At 39.3% G+C, this 26140-nt stretch overlaps 1 long non-coding RNA gene across 1 annotated transcript in view; it reads right to left on the reverse strand.

Annotated features, from left to right (window-relative positions):
• LOC145420556 (uncharacterized) overlaps positions 1-26140 on the reverse strand; it is a 91410-nt gene that overhangs the window by 51333 nt on the left and 13937 nt on the right. The window lies entirely within an intron of this gene.

The following is a 26140-nucleotide window of genomic DNA, read 5'->3' on the forward strand; positions in this document are numbered from 1 at the left end:
CTATCTATCTATCTATCTATCTATCTATCTATCTATCTATCTATCTATCTATCTATCTATCTATCTATCTATCTATCTATCTATCTATCTATCTATCTATCTATCTATCTTATAAGCATCTCAAATAAGCAGTTTCCTCCATAACCCATGCACGAATTATTCTATATTCTATGCTCTCTTCCTTTTCTGTGTGTGCGTATGTAAAATATTTATTGCATTTTCTAACTTTTTTATTACAAACTGGTGTGAGATTGTGTTTCAACTGCCCCCACTCCCCAAAACGAAGACTTGGCCTGTACTCAAGGCTGCGGGTTTTATTCCCACTATCCACTCTATGTACTTCCCCCACTCTCCGTGTTTTCCTTCATGTTATTCCACTGACAATATCTGATAACACGAATTTCCTGGTTTTCTGCTTCTCTGCTTTGCTTTCATCGTTGCAAAAAGCAGAGACGAGATCTTTTTCTTTCCTTTTGGAGTTAATGTATGACAAACTCCAGCTTGCACTGGGGTGGTTTGCAGCTGAGTGTCACGTCTAAGGCCACGGTTCTCCACTGTGAAAGAGTGGAAAGTGTAGTAAAATTTACACCACTAAATATGAGAATTATAATCCTGAAAATTCTACATTTTTACTATTATTTTCTATTAGAATTAAAACCGAGAGGTTTGTAAACCTATTGGAGGCTTTATTAGTTTTATCCACTTAAACCTTTTTATTATCTACGTTTTTGATTCTCATATTCCACAAAGACCCTCCCAGCTCTGCTTCTGAAACGCTGGCATTCACTGCCTGGTTAGTGTTAAGGTTGGCCACTCATTGTCAGAGTAAGGGTGAATATTGTGGAAATACAAACGAGTGGCAGGACGGAAATAAGCGTCATGTCAGCAAAATCATCAATATGAATATTTTACTACAAATATTTAACCTTTGGGAATTTTATTTACTAAAGAGAAAATCTATTAATTTTGGACCCTGTTATGTTTAGAATATTTTCTTTGACTTGGGATCATGGATTTACTGAGAGGGATTAGATTGTTGTAGCCCAAGTGGGAATTGAATTTAGTGAAATTTAATTGGAGGGGATACTTTTGGATAGATGTAGTGCTTAAAAGCCCATTTCCAATGTAATGGATGATTAAACGACTAAAAAGTGATTAAAACTGAACATCTGAAAAAACAACTCTTCTGGTTTTTCAGGACGGTAAAGAGAAAGCTCGTCTTTTAATGTTGTGACTGTCGACCAAAAAATCTGATTCAAATTCCTCGCAGTGCTCCTAACCTGACTGACCTGATTGCGCCCAGTTGATAAAAGCCATTCAGTGAAGTAAGCAATGTTTGTGTTGCTTTTCTGAAACTCCAGTTGCCCTTGCAGCCTAAATGACTGGTCATCCATCTGGCCCTGATGATTTCCTGTGTGACAATACATACATACAAAAACTGCTCCCTAAATGCACTCACTCAGCTTTCAATCATCCAGAAGGTTTAGTGATGAGTATGAGTTGTTTGTGGGTACCCATTTAGGAAGGAGCTACCAAATGTAGTCTTTGATGTAACTAATGGGGGAGGGTAAAATTAAGTTGGCCAATGTTTACTTATTTATGATCTTTTGCACTTTAACATTGAAGGAAGCGCGTGGGGTCCTTAAAGATTGTAGCTGTCATAAAAAACACAGCAGGATGCTTGGCTGCAGGACTCGACAGCAGTAAGTCTGGCATGTCACTTAATTTCATGCGTGATTTAAATTTTTCAAATACCACCACACTAGCGAAAAGATATGTTTACTATGGCATACCAGGCAGCTTAAATGTATAATATTATTGACCACTAATGGCTCTAAGCAACATATTGAGAAGAGGGGCTGTCAATATTAACTGGATACATTCTCACTCATGGTTGTTATCATATGAGCACATCTATTAAAATTAATAGTGCACAAATAACACTGTTCAAACATCACTGTAATAAATGTGCAAAACATGAACTATTTCTTACACTAAAGAAAGTGTAAGAAACTCTGCAAATGTTTTATTTATTTTTGTTTTCTTATTAAGAAATTAAATAATTTCTCACTCGAGGAGTTGGAAGCACGGTCCTGATAAGTCCATGAGGCATGAGGCTGTTCCACTGTCAAATCGTGAAGTGGATGAAGTGGCCCTCTGTCAGACATCTTGTCGGTCCTGCAGTTTTGTAATTACACAACGTTTATAGTGCTGGATGCTAAAAAACAGTAGAAGCTTGCAGGCATTCGAACGTTTTAAAGAGACAAAAAAAAAGTGAATTAATGTGAAAATCAATGAATTTCAATTTTTGATTAATCATGCTGGTTGATAAATAGTGAAGTATATTGATTGTTTGATAATTACCAATTGTCTGCTCTGCCGCTATCTTCCAAAAAGTCCAACCCCGTTTAGGATACTACAGTTCTGTGATATTACAAAGTGCTGCCATGTTCCTTTTCATACTGTTTTGAGCCCCTCATGAATAAACAGGTGCACATACAGGAGAGTAGGGCTGATCCAAAGCTGGAAGACGGTTTATATGGGTCAGAGCAGGGACAGCAGTCTAAATAGAGATGGTTAGACCTCCCTCTCCTTATCTTCTACTAAATCCTCCAGGACAGCAAGGTCTTCACAAGCTAACCAAGAAACCTGATCTCTCCCATGTCTGCTGCGCCTGCCTCATCATAGACCCTCCTGGAAAGATAGCCAGAAAACACTGACCAGGAGGCTTTTTAATCACGTGTATGGGTGACTTTAACAAGAAGGTCCAGTCTGGGCTTTCCTTATCTTGAAGTGAAACCCTTTGAAACTACTTCAATACAGCGTCCATGTCCTTGCAGATGCTACATCAGTCCTATGGTTCCCTCTTAAATAACATCTAGAGGATTCTGGTAGTTTCTATAGTAAAACATTCTATTTAGGCTGGATTGTCAGCTAAATAATAGGGCTGTAATACACAGCTGTATCCTGTGCTCCTTTCACGACCCTGTCCTTGTAAAATATGTGAGTATTGGGCTTCAGACAAAAACAGTCACACGAATGGAGAGAAATTTGTGATTCAGGAAGGGAAGGCCCATATTGTGTACTGCTATGTAAATTTTTTTTTAAAATGCTGCTGGGAAAGGTAAAGAAAATTTGAGAGTCAAATCAAAGACAGAGACAGTTTTAGCTACATGTTCTCCTTCTCATGGCACGCCTGTGAATTTGTTTCAACTGTGAGGAAGACAGCTGTAGGTTAATGTCAGCATCTGACTTGAGTGACGACAGAAAGAAAAGGGATGGAGAGGGTCTGATTCTTGTGTTGTCATTAACGCAAACATGCCTGTTTCCAAAAAAAAAAAAAATTATGTTCTTTCATCTTTTTGTACTTTTGCACGATTCATAAGAAAAAAATCACTTCTTTCCACAAAGAGTTAATTCAGCCCTCCTGAAGAATAGGACGGCGTAAAGCTCTTCTAATTGTATGAGACACAGGGATGAGGTTAAGGACAAGAGCAGCTCTTTAATCAAAGCACAGAGAAGGATGGAGTGCATCGTTTTTATTTTAGTAATCTGGTAACAACGTTCTGTCTGTCAATTGAAGCACCATTTTTGTATATATTATGCTGTGGCTCAGGAGGTGGAGCAGACCACTTACTAATCGAAAGATTGGTGGGTTGAAGCCCGTCCACCTCCATCGTGGTTTTGATATAACGTAGGATTGTAATTGTACTTTTGTAAATACCTATTTTCTGGCAGTTTTTTTTTAAACATACCTAAAGTCTAGTAAATGTGTATATTTATTTATGCATATTTCTATTTCTATTAAGTGTATTCTCTCTTAATTTGAAACATTTGAATTGTGTCTTTTCTGCATTAATAGAAGAAAATACAGGAGAGAAGGACTGATTTTCTCTATATTTTTTCTTAATATCAGCCTAAAATTTGCTGTTTTACATCAGGTGGGTTTTTTTATATATATACTAGTTTTTTTGTACAGTAAAGTCTTGGGAAATCACATACTTTTTTTTTATTTACTTGCCTCCGGGAAGTTAAATTGTATCTTTAATATTAATTTTTTAAATATTTGTGAAAGATCAATGAGAAATGAAAGCAAATGTTGCAAAAAATATTCTGATTTTGACTGAAGTCTCTATAAAAATGGATATTCCTACCATTATGTCTCTAAGCCAATTTTACAATTTTTCACAATTTTAGTGCCACTCAAGCCAAAACGAATGAATCAGAGCTACAATCAACAAGCTCTCAAGAAGAAGTAAAACTTACACGGTCCTTTAGGGCCTCACTCAGTCAATATACTGAGTCACTATGGTGGAGGCTGAAACTCAGCAGGAGCCCATGTGAGATGTGTTATACAGTCAAAAACATCCCCAATCCAGCTTCCTGCTGTCAACCACCTTTTTGAATATATTGATATATGACCTGAAGTATTGTTTCTGTCAATCTTGCTCCAGTGTAAAGTCTTTGTTTGTATTTGCTTTCTGCCTGTAACTATAAAGTGACAGCTCTGTCAGGTTCAAAGATGCAAATACAGGCCATTTACCATTTAAAGTGAAAAAAACAACAACTTGTTAACCAGCTCTGGTCATGGTTATTTAAATGTGCCATCCATTTAATGAAACCAAATATGACCTAATCCTCCAGCACAAATTTGTTACTCGGCGTTCAGGATAAGAAAAATTCTTACAGTCAACTCAGTGTTGCTTTCTGAACTCATGAAACTTCGGTGGTGCTGGGAGGCCAGACTGTCCCATCCTGTACTTTTCTGATGTTGAAAAACCAAAATTAGACATGTGCTGAGTAGAAATTATTTAAAGAATTTAATGATTGGTGGTTGCATTCAACTGGTTGGAGTTGGGCCTCGTTGCACAATTGTTGCTAATTTTTATGTTGATTTCACTTCTTGTTACTTGCTGCTGCGATGATACAGCTCTACCACAGCGATCAGTGCAATTGTTTTCTTCTCATCAGATCCCTATCACACGTCTGCTTCTGTCTGCCCCGCTAAAATCTTCATGGCCCGTTGAGGAATTTGAAGCCTGTTAATTCCTCTGAGCTCCCGAGACACTTGCTACCACATTCATTCCACATTTACTACACATTAACAACACATTTATTGCCAACACTCAAATTATATGAGCAACTGCCAACCAAGTCCATGTTGTGGAGATGATTTCATTTCAGAAAACTAAAGCAAAAGCAACAAGGCTTTCTAAGCTATATAAGCTTTTACAGTCAAAAAACACGTTTTTTTTTAGCACATTGAATGTTAAGTCTGGTTTTTGCTTTAATTAATGAACTGTAAAAGTAAACAATATTTTTACACTTATATACAATGCCCCACAATGTAATAAAACTCAGCTTTATTACCTGGTAAGTGGCAAACAAAACATAAGGCAGAGAAGAGCTGGAACAAACTAGCAGACAGGAGTACACACAACATGAGGGGATATCACAATGACATGACAAAGAACAAAGGGAAACTGAAGACTTAAATACACATGAGGTACTTAGGGACATGGAACACACCAGGAAATGCAGATGAACTAAATCTAACTAACGAGACAGGGAGAGCAAAAAAAAATCCCACTAGACAAGAGGACAAGATCGCAACAGAAGCTGAAGACAGAACACAGAAGAGACAAAGACAGACTGGACATGAAAAGGGACAACACGAACACGAACCACGAACTAGTAAGATAAGTAAGCAAAACTCAAAGGCCCTAAAAAACTAAAAGTAAGTGTCTCATGAATGAATAACAAATCCAACAGAGCGGGAAAAAAATTACCATCAACCGATAGAAACTGTAAAATGTAGATACTCTGTTGTCCCTGCCATGTCACCAAAGAGCCGGTTATTAGATGAACCAGGAAACATTTGAGCCAATTGGACTGTTGCATTCACACTGTAGATTTATAACTTTCACCTGTGCAGTCGGGGTGAGGGGGAACTACAGTAATGTAGAAAAGCTGTAGGTCAGATGAGCAGACGATGATTGGATTGGCCGTAACACTGTGAAACTTGAGCGTGCAAAGTAGAAGCAGACGTGTTAAAAAAAAAAGATTATTCATGAGTTTTTATGTGTGTGTTGTGGCTCTTTTCATATTCATTCAAGTAGAGGCTTGGTTTAAATAGCTGCCCAGATGTGTTACCAGGATGATCACGTAATGCAGAGTGTTGCTTCCAAAACGATTTCATTATAATGCATTTATGACAGCACCTCTGACTCTGACAATACACTGGGTGCATGTCTGACATGTCTTATTTTCTCACATAAAGTCATAGATTACTCATTTATGGATGACTGCTCAAATCAGATGCTTGTTATGTTTGTCAGCAGGAAAGTTCTGGAGTGCCCTTTGGTAGACAATCTATTTAACATCGACACTAATAGCATGGTTAAAGGGTGTTGATCCTATCTCTTCTGTATTATTTCATTTATTGGCTGTTTTAAGTGCAAATACTGATATATTGGCAATTAGCCAATATCAGCCAGTATATCAGGTCTGCCAATGTATTAGACTTGCTGTAATTTTCAGTGGGTTTTTGTCCTTCACACATCTTCAAACGTCACCATGAGAATTTCAGAAGCACTGCTAAAATCTGCACTGTGTATTTTGTTGTGAAAATTGGCTGGATTTTCTGTGTCTGTGGCACATCTGGAGGAATATCAACCATTGTGTGGTGTGGGTGTGTTGAGCTGACACAGCCAGACTATAAGGTGGCTCTACAGATCCCCACACTGAATGTTGAAATTCATCCAGAATTAAAGATTTAGGGCTTCAAATGATGACCTTGACAGTAAAGGTCACACGTTTTAACAGGGAGTCAGTTATTTGCAGGAATTTCTTGAGCATGATTATGATGAACAAAATGTTTGACTTAATTTATGTTACTTGGGATGATGATACTTTAATGCCCTAGTAATCAAGATTTTATATCAGTAAAAAGAATTTCTCTGTTTGCTAATTTTATGTTATTTATGCTAGGAGCCCAGCATTACTGATGAACACCCACATACCTAATCAACAATAGAATTTTAGCTGATGAAAGCGGTCACTTGTAGTGACAGAGTGACAAAGACTAATCACTGGCTCTACAGCTCTTACTTTTTTAGTTTCTTTTACCTTGTCAGCTTCAACACTCTCATCAACCATGTTTCCTGCTGCCCCTGGCAGTTGTTTTCAGCAGAAAACCAGTGGCTCGAGGCGACAAGTTCAAACGTGTTCTGCTGTCATTTTGGTGGAGAAAGCTGATACAGCCAAAATCAAATTGATTGTTTAAAAAAATAGGTGGAATTTAAAAGTTATCTGCATGTACTCAAAAGCAATCAAAATTAATAATAGAGCATAAAAAATACCTGTAAAAAAGTATAGTGTTGGGAGAAAATAAACAAAAATGGGTTGTTCGTTGCTCATATCTAAACAATAGTAGTATTGGTAGTTTAGTTAGTTACGGTCTTGGAACCGTGACCACATAATTTCCTCTGGGATTAATAAAGTATTCTGATTCCGATTGATTATACTGTTGTCTAGTAAATATACAAAATGCTAATTTTGCTTCAATGGCATGTGTCTTTATGCATTCATCTTAACATGATACATTTGATGTTCACGTTTCTTGAAGATAAATTGAAAGCATTTTCATGTTTTCAGTGCATATATTTCTTTTTGTTGCCCCCCTCCCAAACCTTCCACGTTTCAGTGTATGAGCTCTGTAGCTGGAGCAGAGCACAGCTAAGTGAGGCTATCTGATTTCTTCTCCTGTTTACAGGAGAGATGGGGCGGAACAACAATGGAAGAGTGAATCCTCCTGCTCTGCTTTGCAGCATTCCCCACATTTCTACCACACTTTGCTACAGTTTCTTATGTGCAACGAGAAAGATACAAGAAAAGAGAGAACGGATGATGGACATTTTGATACAAATGATTCACAGAAAGTGGATGAGTACTAAGCACTGTTTACACCATGATGCTTTTGTCAGTCTCAACAAACAACCTAAGTATTTTCAACATAATACTAAATGGTATTATTATTAATTTCAGTCTGCTAGTCACGTACAATTAGGACCACAAGTTTTTGCACATTTTTTTTTTAAATTGTGTGATTGTGTTGTATTAACTGCTTCGTGGCCAGGTGAAGCCTGTTTTCTCCTTTAACACGAAAGATTAAGAAGAGCAAAGATCACTAGTTGTAAAATAGATGGCAAAAATGTGGAGTGACAAACTGACTGATGAAACCAAGATCAACTTCAGCCAGAACAATAAAATGAGGAAAGAGAAACACCACAGGAACAAATACATACAATGGTTATGAGGCAAGGTTATGGTATTTATGGAGCAGGGTCACCAGTGTTTATTGATGATGTGACTTTCATGACTCTCTTGAAGAAAGTGTTCGTGTTAGTGTGAACTTAATTTCACACTTTCCCTCAACTTATATTTGGCTATATTTGAAATAGTATTTCATTGGTTTCCTGACACATCCAATATGTGAGGTGGACACTGGCATCCATATGTTTTGATTGTATTGCATGTTCCATTATAGAGAAATAAATAACCAAATGTCAGTAACATTAAGGCTTTCTTAGTCATAGAAAATTAGATGACATGGCAAACACCTACTTGCATCAACAAACCCAGTGACAAGATACATTTATAAAATACATTAAAGGGTTGATTTGCTTGTCATGAGCAACAAACGTGGAGGGCCACGTCGGGTGGAAACACAGCTGCAGTTCTTGTTACCCAGAGTCTGAGTGCCAGAGCTGTCAGCTGTGGGGTAAAACAAATCCTGGTGCTGAGCGCACCCTGACTGACTTTTATTGAGGTGTTTACCTCCCACATGCATGATTTCCATTGATTCAGAAGTGGAAACTGTAACGCTGAAACGCACAAATGTCAAAAGTCAAACTTATACTAAAACTACGGTGTTGCCACACATTAAAGTCCTACACACTAGTGAGGTACAGTATTATCCTGTGCTAAGAAGCATGAGATTAATAGTGCATCCTGATTCTGTTGGGTTCCACTTAATGTTTAGGAAAGGTACATTGCTAAAAAACAAAACTGTTTGATTCATCTAAAAGCCAGAAAAAATGTACACTTCTTTATGGCCATTCGACTCTGTTAATCAAGTTCTTCAATGCTGAAATAAGCTCCACTTGATACAAACATCACAACTGTGACACATAAGCCCCTTTTCCATTAGTACCTACGACATAGTTCACCACGGTTTTCAGGGTTTTCCATTAGGTCATAGTACTTGGTACCAGGTACTTTTTTAGTACCCAAGCAATCCGAGCATGATACTAAAAAGTGATGTTGTCAGACTGCATGCCACTGATTGGCTGATCAGTAGCGTCACTCGATAAGTCATGAGAGCATCTCGTTCAACAAAATTTAAGCCGCCATTTTTGAAACCTGGCAGGGGGGGAAAGAACAAAAAACAACAGGTGATACCTGAATCTGATGAAAAGCCACAGACCGATCAGCAGGCATATTCTTGTGTCGACGTCCACCTTTTTTGTAATGTTTGTGTTGCATATTAATTACGTCTCAGGACACATGTTAGGTAGAACTGGATTGTAATGGAAAACCAGTCGATCTGTGGCGAGTCAATACAAGTAGGTAGTAAGAGAAAAAGTGCTTTAGGCTTCTGATGACAGTGCTGAGACGGTGCATATTGCGTGACACAGTAAAATGAATCTTGGACGGCAAACTGCTCTCTCCCACTGGGGCATGGATGTGGGACATGAAGGGGTGTCCTCTGGTCATGGGTTATGGGTTAGAGCATATGCTTATAGGATTGGGATCTGGGGAGTGTGTGCACAGTTTTTGCAGCATGGTAGAGCACATGTTCTGTGGAAAGGCACTGCCTCCATCAACACTGTTGTGTTGATGTGTGGTACCTATTTAAGTAACATCCACCTGAATGGCAGCATCCAAGATTTCCCAAAACACCTTGCAGCCAGTATTTTCAAGGTTGTCTTCCCCGAACAATAGGATGAAAAACACTGCCATGGAAAAAAGGCAGTGGTAGAAGAATTATTTCTTTTATCCTGCCCTTTTTCACTGAAAAAAATTCTCTGTCATCAAGTCACTCGCAGAGCATGCCAGCTCTTCACATGATGCTATTTAATATGTATCTGTTGAATTCATCTTGTTTCCATGCTCGATGAATTATGCCATGGCATGCCACTTAAATCCAAAGACTTCAACCTCTTACTGTGAACAAAAATAATCACATACTCAATTATTTTTACACATTTTATTTGCAACAGTTGACTCTCAGGCTTTCATTGGGTGAGATTTATATAACTTGACAGCACCACTAATCGTCCACACAGAATTTTAGGAAAGTCTTTAAACAAAAACCAGTCCAGGTCCAGTAAGTGCTTTTATTTTTATGATGGCATCTATAATCTCCTGATTGTCACTCCCTTCACTGCAAAGAGTGAATTTATACCAAGTTAGACCTGATGGATTCTGCTGTAAAAGTTGGGAACAGATAATTACAGCTATAAAAGTCTTCTTGTACTCCTCTGTGCTTATCAGAGAGCAGCCCAACAGAGATATGGTTTTGTGCTGGATGAACTTAGAAAGATTATCGTTCCAAGTTCATCTCGCCAGGCCGTCATCACCCGCTTCAGCTGGCTGTATATTTCTCTGAGGCAGTGAGAGCTTGGCCTTGGCTGCGCCTAAACCTCTGCCAACGTTACTTTGACAAGTTCTTTCTGGGGCGATAGATGGTTCCCATCAGTGGCTATAATTCTTTTTAAGAAGATAGCTGACGTGTAAGACAAGAGCCGAGGTCTGTGTTTGAGAGGCAGTCAGAGAGGAGGAGGAGGGTCTTCCACAACAGTCGGATTAGGTGTCACCTCTTTCAAATGTCAACATAGCTTCACACACTAAAACCAGGAGCACACACAGAGAGCACTCCATGTCTCAGCACGGACCTCCAGAATACTACAGAGGTACCACTAAACAAACAGACTTACCTGGACAGGTAACCTGAGAAGACCCACCTTGAGCCCCTTCTTCCCTAAACCTCCACCCCCACCAACACCCAACACCTCCCCATTTCCTGCCCGAGTCTTACAAGCATTAGCAAGCACTACAGGGCCTCGGGGGTTTGTGTGTGTGTGTGTGTGTGTGTGTGTGTGTGTGTGTGTGTGTGTGTGTGTGTGTGTGTGTGTGTGTGTGTGTGTGTGTGTTTAATGGAGCTGAGGACCAGACAGGTAGAGAAGAGGAGGACAGGGAAAGGTGGGAAAGGGGTGGAGATGAAGAGTGATTGGTGAGGTGTGAAGAGAAGCAAGTCTGGTTGGACAGGTGATCTATGACCATGGTGAAAAGGGAAAAAAAGTTCAATAAAGAGGGAGTTAAAAAGGATTTGGTCTCTATTGTGTCAAGGATTTTTAACTGAGATGCGGGGCAGCAAAAGCCTAAAGGTTAGATCACAGGTTCAAATCCCACAACCTGCAAGGAATGTTTGAGTTTGGATTTAAAGAACTTTAATCTTTTAAGAAATGTCAGCTGCAGACAGTTGAAGATTTAAAAGTGCGAAGATATAAACTGATTCTGGCTGATTCCAGCTGTAATTTCTGAAAAAAAAAGAAAAAGACCCATGACTGAAACTTTTTTGTGCACTGAAATGCATAGACTGTATATAACAGTTCCAGGTTTGAAAAATGAAGCAAATAGAGTGTCTTAAATAGTCATGCTTCCTAATGGCCAACAGGGGGACACTTCCCTGTTCTCAGTAAATGCTTTCCTGATGACTAAATGGTCTTAATTGATTTTTTCAAGTTTAATACAACTAATTTGTACCATATATTGTGTTTTAGAAGCAAACAAAACTTCATTTTTAAAAGGAAATTCCAGGTTTTTCATTTCCTCATCGAGTTATCTGAGAAATTAACTAAATCAAGTATGTTTCTTTAGTCTGTGTTCTCTGACATTTTCTTTTTCCAGTCTGACTACTCTTGTAGTACAATATGTTATATTTATGCCATCACAATATTTGGGGTTAATGGTGGGGCAAATGTTTGTCTGGTTTAATAATAGGTCAACATGCTTATTTACATTTAATCAAAATCAAAAGTGGTTTTGCATCTCCATCATCCACCGCAACCACGCATAAGTATGGTCCTCCTTTCCAGCGCTACACTGAGAGGACAAGAGATGACAGCCATACACCAAACAGACAGTCTTAGAGAAAACTTCACAAAATCCTTTTCACAGTTTTTCTTTGATCCCAGTCACACATATGAAAAAAATGTGCAACATAAACAAATAAGTGCCTTTTGCATCTTAGTTTGAAGACAACTCTAAATCGATGGAACAGTAAAAGTCCACCAGTTTCTTATTAAAGAAATAGCAGTGATTGATTGTCTTATATAAACCAATAAATCTACTGCAAATGTTAGAACCATTTAGCATTCCTCAGGCTGCTGGGCTGAGAAACGTTTGTGTGGCACCGCCTAGGCATGACAAAACACACTGAGAGTCTGTGTGAAGTAACCTGAAACCTTCTGTCTTAAAACGCTGCAGCAGTTGAAGTGCAGCAGCAAATACATAGATACAGCAGATTTTAATTAATGCTGTTTTAAAATACTTCCATGCCAATGCAAAAATTTGCATTTAATAGCAAAAATCAATCAAACCTTGCACCCCACTTTATGTGGAAATATAAGGAATGTTTATGCCTTGTTTTCCCACATATTGAAACAATGTCCCACATTTTTGTTAGCTGCAGTTTATAGAAGTGAACATGTGGCACATATGAAAAATGTGGCTGAAACAGACATGTGGTGATCTATGGATGCATCCCTGCTGAAACCCTGCAATGATTAGCAGGCAGAGCAGCAGCTGAAACAACAGTTAAAAGATTAAACTGTAATTACATTTAAAAGCAGACATACAGGAGTGTATGAATACTATCACCTCAGATCTAAAAACTAAAACTAAATAAGAACGTTACCTACCATTTATCTTATAAGGAGGTTTAAACTCCATTCAAATAACATGCAGCATATTTGTCCATCACATGATTGATGCCTAACTTGTAACATAAGTTACAGATAGTTGTCGCACACAAAAAAGACTATTTCTCTCATATTTAGACTGTTGGATTCAGGTTAATGTGTTCCCCAGGAAAGTACGGTGGGAATGTTAAAGAATGAGTGAGAGCATCACTAACAAAGACCCCCTACCTAAAAATAAGACTGAACTCCACCTTGATGTATTTTTTCCAGCTGCTGCCAGTGTGGGAGTGGTGTAAGAAGCACTGAAATCTGTGTAATGTGAAAAGGGTCACTTGAAGTGATGGACCCAGAGAAAAATAAAGCAAAATGCTACAGCCAGCCCATTGTAGTGTCTTCCAGCTTGTTGTTTTCATTTTGCTTTACTTTTCTAAACTCTATTTTACGAGGCGGGAGGTTTTAGAAAAAAACATTAGAGCCCAACATGTATGTGTCAGAAGACCCTGAAACCTTGCAGCTGATGTTTTTATCATTCATCATATTATGTCCGTTAGTAGACACGTTGAGGCCGAACACAGTAAACTGGCCTCCATCAAGCCAAACCTGAAGCCCAAAGTCACACGTTTGTCTTCAGTCTCTGAGCGTGTGTGTGTGGACTGTGGGAGAACAGGTGGGCATAGTTTCTGTCAAATGGAGAGAGATTGATGGAGTGGGCTAGAGCGCTGGCCGGGGGTATTCTCTTACAGTAATGGCAAAGAAGGAGACAGCTGGCCTCAGTACATTGGGCTCTGTGTGTGCATGTGTGCATATTTTTGCAGCACTGTATATATGACTGTCTTCCTGGAGATGCATTGCATTGTTCCTGAAACAACAGAAGACGTGAGGCCACGAGGAGCTTGGGAGGCTGCAGGAAAATATTGCTTATCAGTTAACATTTTGGGCTGTCATTAAACATTAAGAACAGGACCCATCATGTTTTATGTTTTTCATAACTGAAGCTCCCAGTAGAAAAAAGATTAGACTTTTTGAATGTTTCACACAGACCAATTGAATCCCTTTAATTTGATGTTTTTGCTGAGCTGTCCTATTATCACTAATCAGGGTGATAAGAGTGTAACAAACCCAGCTTGTGTGGAAGAGTGTTGTATGGCACATATTCATGCATTATAACATTTTCATATATAAGGAAAACACATGAAAACTTTAGCATTTAGCATGTGAAGATAGTCTTCTTATACTCTTTTATTCCCTTGTATTGTCAAAAGATTTGTTATTTCTGGCCACTGCTTTGTCCCGTAATCATCTTAGGGTTTTAGAGGGGATGCACTCATAGACTGGCACATTGTTTCTGAACTACACCGCAAAATTCTCCCAATTTTGAGCCAGTTATGAGACTCACATAATGACAGACTGGCCATTGAGAGCACAAGGGCATTTCCTGGAGGCCTGAGGTTCGTTTTGTCCTGCTGTAGTTTTGATCAGCAATATAGCAAACACTAATGAGCGCAAAGATTTCTACCACCTTACATGAAATGAAGCTCTATCACCTTCTCCTATCACACACAGTCAGCTTCAGGCATAATGGAAAATGTGGTGAAAAATAAAAAAAAAGAGAGGAAGAAGATAAAAAAAAAGCTAAATGCAGCTAAATTCACACGGCTAGCCTGTTCCTATAGACTGTGTGTGAAATGTTCTGCTTGATGCTTGAATTCAAATAGAAAGTTTAACATCACTGCAGATCTCAATCTTTATTTTAAAAGTTGTTTTCATTTTATGTCAGTACCACCTTAAGTATATTAGCACATGCTTTGATTGGTGCATTGCTGCTGTGTTTTGACAATGAAGGTTTAGACACATTGAAAACTCAGATGGGAGAGCTTCACAAGGCGTGGACTGAATGATGTCAGTGCATCGGGAGCTACTTTACAAAGACGTCTTAAGAAAAGGTGCCACAGTTGTCACATTGCTAATATCAAGCCAATCCCGAACCAGGGAAAATGTCAGAAGCATTTTATCTAATGCTAACTAACTAACTAACTAACTAACTAACTAACTAACTAACTAACCAACCAACCAACCAACCAACCAACCAACTAACTAACTAACAACAACAACAACAACAACAGCAATAATAATAATAATTTGCATGCAAAGAATACAAAAAGAAAAAAGCTTTAATCTTTTCATTTAAACACATTCCTTATCTCAAAATTACTTCAATCATTGCTGGACATATTCTAATTTTGGTGCATGCAATGTATGCATTTCATGAATACACATTTGTTTTTTGCACAAACAAGTATGGATGTTTCCACACAGATACTGGCAAATGAGAGCCACTGTGTTGGATCAAGTCCAAGTCAACACAGCTGTCTACCATCAGGTACTTTCAATCTGCTGACAAGCATTATTGAGACGTTGATTTCCTTTTCCAGCAGGACTTAGCACAGCCTACAGTATTAAAACTCCTACAAACCAACCTTCTCACCCAAAAATACAGAAGAGCCTGAGCAACCTGGGATTCACTTTATGACAAATTACTGCATCAACACCTCCTTTACCACAAATTACATTTACCTCCTTTGACACATTTATAATTTGTGGTACAGGAGGCCCAACCAAGCTCTGAGTGGAAAATGAGCTCTTTAAAACTAATAATTTTTAGAAGTTGGGCATTTTATGCATTTATCTATTACAGTTTTTGCCCGTTGCCTGAACACATTTTGCAAAACTTTGCTCATTGTGCCAAAACCCTAAACACAAGTAAACATGACACAACACTGGGAAATATACCATTCACATCTGCACCAAATTGAAACTCTACTCTCAAAACCTAAACTCTGCTATCAAAACCTAACATTCCTTTGTCAAAATGTAACTCTGTTGACAAAATGACACATACTTGCATCATATGCAAACACTTACAGAGCAGGAGGAACACACTAGTCTACTTTATATAAAGCACTGCAGTCTTTGATTTCCATTGTTCATTCAGAAGGCATTTTTTCAGGAGACACATTTGCAAACAACCAAAAAAGCAAATAGACCTACTCAATATTGTACATTGCAGTACCATGAATTCAGATAAAGCAAAAAAAACCAAAACAAAAAAACCATAATACAGTAATAGAAAAAACACTATACTGTAAACAAAAAATCATGACAATTGTGCATACGTGGGCTCATGGATCCCGCCGTCTGTTGGGGTCTGGCCACAGGACCTCATCAACATCGCAAGCAATGTCCTCTCCCGCTGGGCACCGGGGAAAATATCCTCTTCCATGTCAAAACCATCCATGGATTGCTGTCACCTGAATGTCGCCGCAGGCCTGTTCCATTGCCTGCAGAAGAGGCATGCGGGCATGTGGTTGGCGGTCATATACACGCCATCTCCAAGCCGAAAAAAATTCCTCTATAGGGTTTAAAAATGGTGAGTAAGGGGGCAAGCATACCACTTCAAGTTGACTTTGGTTGGAGAACCAGGCCTGGACCAGAGCAGCCCGATGGAAACTGACATTATCCCATATCACCACAAACCTGGGCTGATCTGGTCTGTTCTGTACAACTATATCATGGAGAGCATCTAGAAATGTGAGTATGTGTTGGCTATTGTATGGACCTAGTTTTGCATGATGATGCAGAAGTCCTCGAAGGCTTATGGCGGCACATAATGTGATGTTTCCCCCGCGCTGCCCTGGGACGTGCACAATTGCCCTTTGGCCAATTACATTACGACCCCGTCGTCTTGTTTTGCTCAGGTCGAATCCAGCTTCATCAATGAAAATGAATTCATGAGGCTGTGCAACTCCATCCATGGCCAAGAGAACATATTACTGTACTACAGTGCTACACATACAGAACCCCATCACACAGGTACCTGTGTAGCTCTCAGAATGGATCCATGTGGTACTGATATGGTACATATTCAGCTGCTACTGGATTTCACCAATACTGTATTGTACATGTAAAGGACAGTTACACTTACCCGTACATATTCAGCTCGAAGTCCTTTGACCCTGTCACTGTTCCTCTCGAATGGGACTCTGTAGAGCTGCTTCATGGTGATGCTGTGTTTACCCAAGATGCGTCTGATGGTGGTGATGCTCACATGGTCTATGTTGCTGAACACTCGCCTGTCTGCAAGTATTTTCCGTCGTAGCTGGTGGAGACGGATGGCATTGTCTGCCCTCACTAGGTCCACAACAGCAAGTTCCTGCCGTTGTGTGAACAGGCGTTGGCGTCCTCCCCCAGAAGGTCTTCGAGTCATTCTAGAGAAATACAACCACATATTGTCATCGGTTTGCTTATTTTTCTTACAGTACTTCACTGTATGTACTGTGTCATCCACTGTACTTCAATATAAGTAATCATGCTATGTTTCACAGAAACTACCACTTTGGCTGCAAAAGGAGCCTTAGCACCCTGCAATACCCTGTACACTTGATATGGTAACTGTAGAACAGTACTATGAAAACCATCTGAGTAGAGTAGAAGGCAGTGAGATGAAGACAGACCTGTTTTCTAGTCGGAATTTTCTTATTACAGATGCCACTGTGAAGCGGCTTAGATGTGGGTGGACTCTCTGCCCAGCTTCCCTCATAGTCAGGCCGTGGTTGATGACATGGTCCACCAAAGTTGCTCTTATATCATCAGAAATATGGGTCCGTGCATGGCCTCTTTGACCTCCTCCTCCTCTTCCTCTTGCTCTCCCTCCATCCATGCTTGCAAAGTTCTTGAATTGGCTAAACTGAGGGCTTTTTGTAGTTGGCTAATTGGTGTTCAGTTTTGCAAGTAAGTGCCTTCAGGTGTGTATTTGAGTGGTTGCAATTACCCGATGTGTTTTGTATTTTGGATACATGTGTTTTCCAAATGGCACCCTGAAATTTCATTTTTGAACGAAGTGTCTTATGTATGAAATAGAGTGTAGCATGCAGTACCATGTGTGTTGCATAATTGCAACTAGGGTGCAAAGCAGCGCTTTTGTTTAAGGTAGGGGTACATGTGTTTGAGGTATGGTAACAAAAGCTTCAAGTTGTGTTACTTTAGTCTAAGCATGGGTTTATAGTGTTCAAGCAACGAGCAAAAACTGTAATAGATCTTTGGTTTCTGATTTTCACAGAAATCTAAATTAACAGAAATAAAGCTTGAACTATTTTGCTTTATGTGTTATGACTATAGCCCTGAATATGAAATTTTACATTTTTTGAAGTAGTTTGCAGAAAAAAAGAGCTTTCAAAATAAAACAATTTTTGTGAGATGCGCTAGTATTTATCACTAATCAAAAGAAAAGAAAACTAGTAAAATGAAATTAAGAAATGCATCTTTACCCTTGTGATTTGGGTACCCTTTCAAAACACATAAAATTGATAATTAAATAAAGTATATTAGGTGGGAAAAAATAAGATGTGCAGCTGATTGTTTGTATGTGTGTGTGTGTGTGTGTGTGTGTGTGTGTGTGTGTGTGTGTGTGTGTGTGTGTGTGTGTCTGTCTGTGTGTATGTGTGTGTGTGTGTGTCTGTCTGTGTGTGTGTGTGTGTGTCTGTCTGTGTGTATGTGTGTGTGTCTGTGTGTGTATGTGTGTGTGTGTGTGTGTCTGTGTGTGTATGTGTGTGTATGTGTGTGTATGTGTGTGTGTGTGTCTGTGTGTGTGTGTGTGTATGTGTATGTGTGTGTGTGTCTGTCTGTCTGTCTACGTAAAGAGACATTAAAGCCAAGACTGGATAAAATACCAGCTTTCAGGACTAAATGTTCTGTGAGACTTTTGTGCAGCCACTTAAAAAGCTAAATTTAAAGTGATCTGCTGTCTTTTAAAATTCAGGCAATTTTAAGATGAAATCTAAAATTAATAAGGTTTGGCCATATTTAAGGTTATAAGGTTTCTGTCTAAAGCTGTCAATCTCAGAATCTCTTATTTCTCTGGCATGACAGCAAACGCTGACAACCTCCAGCACAGACAAAGAGGTTTCTATAACAAGCACTCACCCAAAGTGGAAATATTTTTCCTTTTCAGTCAAGAGGAGAGAGGGTTGCCTTTCCCATCTGATAATAACAAGGGTTTGACACAATGATGCTAACCAGGTTAGCATTTCTATCCAACAATTTCACTTTTGTATCTGGCAGACAAAAGCAGTGAAGACTTGAACCATATGTGCAATGTGGATGGTCCAAAGCACGCTTTCACTCTTTTTTTGTATGTCCATGTACAACAGTTGTAAAATCCATGGGCACACAGAGCACAAGATACCTGTACTGTGAGGTGTGCAGAGTGTTTAATCCCACATCCTTCAAAACCACAGTGCTCTACAATGGTTCAGTCAAGGACAAGTCACTTAAGCAATGCTTTAATCAAAGGAAAAATGCACTCAATTTAAGGAACAATGTGTGTGTGTTTTTTTTTACTTTTTTTTAAAATACGCAGTTTTAATGTATCATCGTTCTGTGTCCATCTGTCGAGACCTTCTGTTCGATGAGGTTGTAATTGAAAACACACAAAGCGATGATATTTTGAAGTGACAAAGTGACCCTGATAGGTTTCTGGGGTTTAATTGGGTTTACAGTCAGGAGGAAAAACTCAAACTGATTATGCGTTGCAATCACATGGATTATTATGATAATCCAGATGCAAGCTATTGTTTTTGGGCAAGAATAATATAATGCATGATGTTGTCAGATTGCAGCATGAGAAAAAAAAAAAAGCAAAGGTCACATGAGGACGAAATACATCACTTTGATAGGACATGGGAAGCCTACACTCACCAGGGACTTTATTAGGTATATTGCTCGTTAACTAAGATAATCATATAACAGAAACTTAATGCATTGTGGAATGTAAATATGGTCAAATACACCTGCTGTAGTTCAAACTGAGCACCACAATAGCAAAGAAAAGTTTTGTAGTGATTTTGAACACAGCACAGTTTTTAGTGCCAGGCGTGCTTGGTCGGAGTATTTCAGAAACTGTCCAAAAAAGGACAGTGGCAGTTCACTGGTTTTTGTTGGAGAATGGCCATACTGCTTCCAGCTGATAGTAAGGCAACAGTAATTCAAATAACGATTCATTACTTCAAAAGTATGCAGAAATTAATCTCTGAATGCAAAACCCTGAAGTACAGCTGAAGCAGCAGACGACCACACCAGGTGCCACCTTTGTCAGCTAAGGACCAGAAACTAAAGCTACAGTTCAAACAGGTTCACTGAAATTGAATGATAAATGTTTGTCTGGTATGATGAGTCTTTATTTCTGCATCAGAAGGTGGGATCAGAATTTGGCATAAACAAAAAGAAAGCATGGATCCATCCTGCTTTCCATCAGCGGTTCAGGTTGGTAGTGGCAGTATAATCATGTAAGGGATATTTTCATGGCACACTTTGAAAGCTTTAGTACCTGCTGAGTCACACTCTACCCGAGGTTCGTAGCTGACCATGTCCATCCCTTAAGACCACTGTTAATGGGGTGACTGTCGCTCAGCTGGTAGATCTGATCAGAAGGTTGAGGTTTGATCCCTGGCTCCCCCAGTCTATATACTTGCTCTCCAGTGCATCCATCGGAGTATGATTGTGTGCGAATGTTAGTTAGAAAGCCTTTAAAATCATAGAAGAAAGTGCTTGTGTGAATGGTTTAATGTGGCATGTTGTATAAAGTGCTTTGTGTGCTCCAGGAGAGTAGAAAAGCGTTATATGAGAATCATCATCATGACGGCTGCAGCACCGTGTCACAAAGCTTACCGGCAACAACCACTGCTGGAACATTATCTTTTCAGGTTTTTTGTCCCATTCCTGTGAGCACGATATCTGCTGACCATCTCGAGACAATTTGTTCAGATTTGTTCACAGAGACTTGACAGTGAAGCAGATTTTTGTTGGTGAAAGGTTAATGTCACACCAAACTAGAAAATGATATAGTAGTAATGATGTAGTGACCTTTTGTCTATGATGGGTTATGACTGTTGTACCTGTCTTTACAAATCAACCACTTCAAGACAATTTTGGTAAGAATTCCCTATTTAAAGCACAGCGGCTTTAGAAAATATTAACGCAGATGAAACTTTGAAAGCACAGAAAAACAATGCTTTTTCAGTCATAAATGGACAGAGTAAACAAAAGAAAGGAAAAATGTATCAGAAAGACGAACATTTGTAGATTTAGTTTAGTTTGAATTCATTCACACACACAAAAAGAGAGAGAGAAATGAAGGAGAAGCAGAACAAATTATATTCTGATTGGTGCAGCTGTAGAAGGAAGGCATTCTTCCCTTGTTAAGGAGAGGGACATTTCTAAATTGAGGTCTGATAGTTGGATATTGATTGAGCAGCAAACCTTGGACACTGCACCCACAGCTCTCACTTGCTATCTTCTGCTTGAAGTGTTGTCATCCCACTTTATGGAGGAACCTGACCTTCAACTTGCAGAAACATGTAACAAAACCACTGCACTTAGTGAAACAATATGGTGAGTTATTATAGCTGAAAGTAGGAACCTCATAGAAAAATGGGCTGATTCTTTCTCTGAATGTATCCCTTGCTCCTGTGCACAAAAATGAGAACAAGAGTCCATTGAAAGTACATTTGATGGATTTTACATTGAGTATAATGGTCTAATCTGAGTTAAAAGCCATTATGAACCAACTCAACAGACCATTTCAAAACAGGTGGCCAAGGTCAGGCCACAAGTGCATTTACACACAAATACTGTAGTTTTAAATAAAATACTTTTTGAGAACAGCCTTGCTAAAAAGTAATGCTACATCTACTATTATCAAATAGGATCAAGCATTCAAGTGAAGACTTTTCTTAAGTTCATGAGACCCTGAAAAAGATTCTTAAGAGGTAAATTTAATAATTTATGGCATAGTCTAAGGTGTTTGCACAGGACTGCATTATGCATTATTTGAAAAGCTTTCTAATATTTGTAGATTTATTGCCTTATTCCTGTCTGTTAATGGGTGACATCATTATTAAACACTTGGTAGAATTGCAACCTTGAAGCTTAACAGACGTTTTCTGAATTTTCATTCCATGAAATTAGCTGGAAATTCTCAGTGAGTTAGCAATGAACTAATACATTTACAGTTTTTTCTGATTGCTTAAGCACATTTTTTGTAACTATTGGCTAATTTTGCAAAACTCTTCACACAAATAAGAAAACCTGTCACCTAATAATCAAACATTGTAGTTCTCTTGCAAAAGCAAACACAGCCAGATTAACTCTTCACACCTTCGTAAAAATGGTGTTTCCGTATCAAACAGTACACACAAGCCATCATCTACTAAGCACACAATGCGCCAACTGCACACTGATGGTATGAATACAAAACACATCTGGCTTTTGCTTTCTCTGTGCACAAGGTAGGCTATGTCAGTTTGAGCTCATACTTCTGTCATAGATCCATAAGCATAGAGGGATCCAAACTTCAAGTACATCAAAACAAACACAAGTGTTCATTTCCAAGTATAGGATTATTTGCAATCGCCATAATGACTATATGGGTTACTTGGTCTGCAGTGAACATGCTTCCTCTGCCCCCAGCATCTGGTCATCTAGCAATTCTGTAAAGTAACAATTTCAGTATTTTTACATCAATGGTATTGGTGTGTTTCTCATTGGCATATGGCAGTGCTACAAATCTTTGTGCGAAGTGACTGTACTAACCGATTCTCATTTCAAGATGTCCTTATGGTACTTGCTACAGTGTAGCGGCTCGAGTTAGGCTGGACCCGTTGGCCAGCTTCCCTCAGGGTCATTCCACAGTTGATTACATGGTCCACTATTGTAGCTCTGATGTCATCAGCAATTCTATTTCTTACTCTTCCTACCCTTCCTCTCCCCCCTCCTCATCTTCCTCTCCCTCCTCCTCGTCTTCCTCTTGCTCCTCCTTGTCCTTGTCGTCCTCTTCATCCTACTTCTTCACCTCCACGTCCTCTTCCTCGGCCTCCTCTACTTCTCACTCTTTCTGCTCCCTCCATTGTACTCCGCACACACAGCTTACCTGTATTATAGTGCTTAGGCTGATTGCAAAGTGAACTAATTATCTAAAAAAGTTTTGACATGTGAAAGTGTGCCAGACAGTTGGCAAGTTGGCAAGTTAGTGTTAATGATAGCCATACATGTGTATACTTTTGCTAGGAGTGTGTTGGAAATTTGGTAATTGAGTGTTGTGCAGTGAATTGTGCCTACAGTTTTGCAAAATGTGTGTTACAAAATTGCAAACTGAGTGCAAAGCAGTTTTTGTGCTTTTAGTTTTGCAAACTCAGTGAGTGGTTTTGCTATAAGTCTGAATAGTTTTAGAGATTGTGCTACAGGAATCACAGTTAGGGTTTAAGCATTCAGAAAAAACTGTAACACATTCTAGTTTTAGTATCATTGAATATGCTCAAATCTGAGACTCTCTGTTGGCTCTCCTTGTTAATCTTTTTCTTTTATTTATTTATCTTATTTTATTTTATTATTCGTGTTATCATGCGTGTGGATATTATGCTGGAGTGGACAGGAATGGGAGATGGGAGAAGAAAGCGGAGGAATAGAACATGAAAAGGGACAGAAAGAAAGAGAGAAAAGAAGAGGGGCGATGGGAAAAAGTCAACGATGAAGCAAACAGACGTGCTGGGCCTCCAACTGCTGCATCTGTAACAAAACACACTCAAAGGATGCAAAGCACCTGAAAGACAAAACAAAGTGAGGTACACAAGCAAACATACGATTTTTCTGTTTGAACGTGTAAGAGAGAAAGCGAGAGAGAGGATGTGAGTTTCTGCGTATGAGCATTTGTCATTAAATATGGTTGAAAATGAAGGTGATAGACTGCAACAACAATGCGCCCGCAAGAGCCAAGGACGGACGGTTAAGATCCAGGAGAAGCCAGTCGACCATGGCGCCCCAAAAGTGCTGAAGACCCGAGGTCACACATCCCAATCACAGCTGTGCGTCCAGCCTAGCCGAGGCAAGAGGGAGGGCCAGATGGGAGTGCTCACAGCCAAGGGCGGGAGTGCCAGGGGAGCACGCAGCCACTCCAACACGAGCTGAGGACGGGACCCCAGACCACAGCGCCATAAGAACCGCCTGACACCTGGTGGAGCCCCCATCACGTGACAAGGAGGTCAAAGCCACCACAAACCCCAAGGGAGCAAAATGCGGTTTTTAAATGATGATTTAGTTTATTAAAGAAAAATATTATTCTAATCTACCTGTGATAAGTAATTTTCCCCTAAGCTTGCTAACAGGGGTTAATAACTTAATCCTTGTTAGAAATACCATCAAGTTTTTGTGAGAACTGCCAATGAATCTTTCACTGTGGAGGAATTTTGTCTCCCTCTTCTTTGCAGAATCACTTTAATTCAGCCACATTAGAGACTTTTCAAGCCTGAACAGCCTGTTTAAGGCAATGCCAAAGTATTTCAATCAGCTTTGACTCCAGACTTTCAAAAAAGGTGAGCAGAGCAGAAATGTATGGCTTGGCATTCTCCGAATTCATAGTTCATCAAGTACAGCAAGTCATCCTGAAACAGCAAGGCAGCCCGAGATTATTACTGTTACATTGTGTTCTTTTTGTGAAATGCTGTGTTAGTTGTATGCCAGATGTAATGGGACCCAAACCTTCAAAATCTTCAACTCTCATCAGTTCACAATATGTTTTTTGGCAAATGTAAGACAAGCCCTTTTGTTCTTTATGGTCAGCTGAGGTTTTCACCTTGAAACGCTCTCATGGAAACCATTTTTATCCAGTGTAATTTTTATTGCTGAATTATAAACACTAACCCCGAGACATGAGGCCCACACATCTTTAGATTTTGTCCTGGGTTATTTCGTGACGTACTGGATGAATTGTTGATCATTTTGGAGTAATTTTGGTAGGCTTGCCTCTGCTGGGAACATTCACTACTGTTCCAAATTTGCTCCACTTGTGGGTAATGGCTCTCACCGTTTTTTGGTGGAGTCCCAAAGCCTTGGAAATCGCTTTGTAATCCTTTTAAGACTGAGAGATGTCAATTACATTTTCACATAGGGTTTAGAAAGCAATTTTGCTTTAATAAAGTAAATCCTTATTTTAAAACTGCATTTTGTTTAGTTTGATTGGCTTAATTGTAGGCTTAATTTAGAATAATTTCAGCAATAAATCAGAGGATCTCATCTGGACGACCAACTGGTCAAGAAGGCTCACCAGCGCCTCTTCTTCTTGAGGACTCTGAGGAAGAACCACCTGTCCTCAGACATCCTGGTGAACTTCTATCGCTGCACCATTGAGAGCATCCTGACCAACTGTATAACAGTCTGGTACGGGAACTGCTCTGCCTCGGACCGGAAGGCGTTGCAGAGGGTTGTGAAAACTGCCCAATGCATCGCCGGAGCACCACTTCCTGCCATAAAGGACATCTACAGGAAGTGGTGTCTGAAAAGGGCTGGGAAAATCATCAGAGACCCCAGTCACCCATCACATGGACTCTTCACCCTCCTGCCCTCTGGGAGGCGCTACAGGAGCCTCCGGACTAAGACCACCAGGTACTGGAACAGCTTCTTCCCCACAGCTGTCAGACTCCTGAACGCTGCCTCCTGACATCTGACCCACGTTAACACATGGACTGGACATACACACACCCACAACCACCTACACACACACACAATGGACAACTGTACCCTCAAACACACAATAATAACATGGACTGAACCACCACTCACAACCACTAGCACTTTATATAGCCTCTTAACTGCACTACTGTATAGTTCTGTGTAAATAATCATACGATAATTTTTAATTCTATAACTGTTTACAACTTGCATAGTTCCCATTTCTGTATAGCTGTATATCTCATATTTCTGTAAAGTTATTTATTTCATATTCTGTATAGTTTTTCATATTTATATCCTGTTCATAGCCTGTACTCACTACAGCCTGTACATACTTATAGTTATAGCATATTCATAACATACTTCATACCGTGTACATTATAACATACCATAATAGACCAATTTCTGTAATATACTTACATATCTATATTATTGCTAATATATATTGTAATATATCTATATCATGGCTAAAGAAACTGCATTTTGTTGCCCCGTACCTGTGACATGTGCAATGACAATAAAGTTGAATTCTATTCTATTCTATTCTAAATACAATGTAGTGATTTTATGATTCAAATTTTAAAGTATTTAAATTCCAT

The sequence above is a fragment of the Astatotilapia calliptera genome, chromosome 15, assembly GCF_964374335.1.
Source record: "Astatotilapia calliptera chromosome 15, fAstCal68.1, whole genome shotgun sequence".
NCBI lineage: Eukaryota > Metazoa > Chordata > Actinopteri > Cichliformes > Cichlidae > Astatotilapia > Astatotilapia calliptera.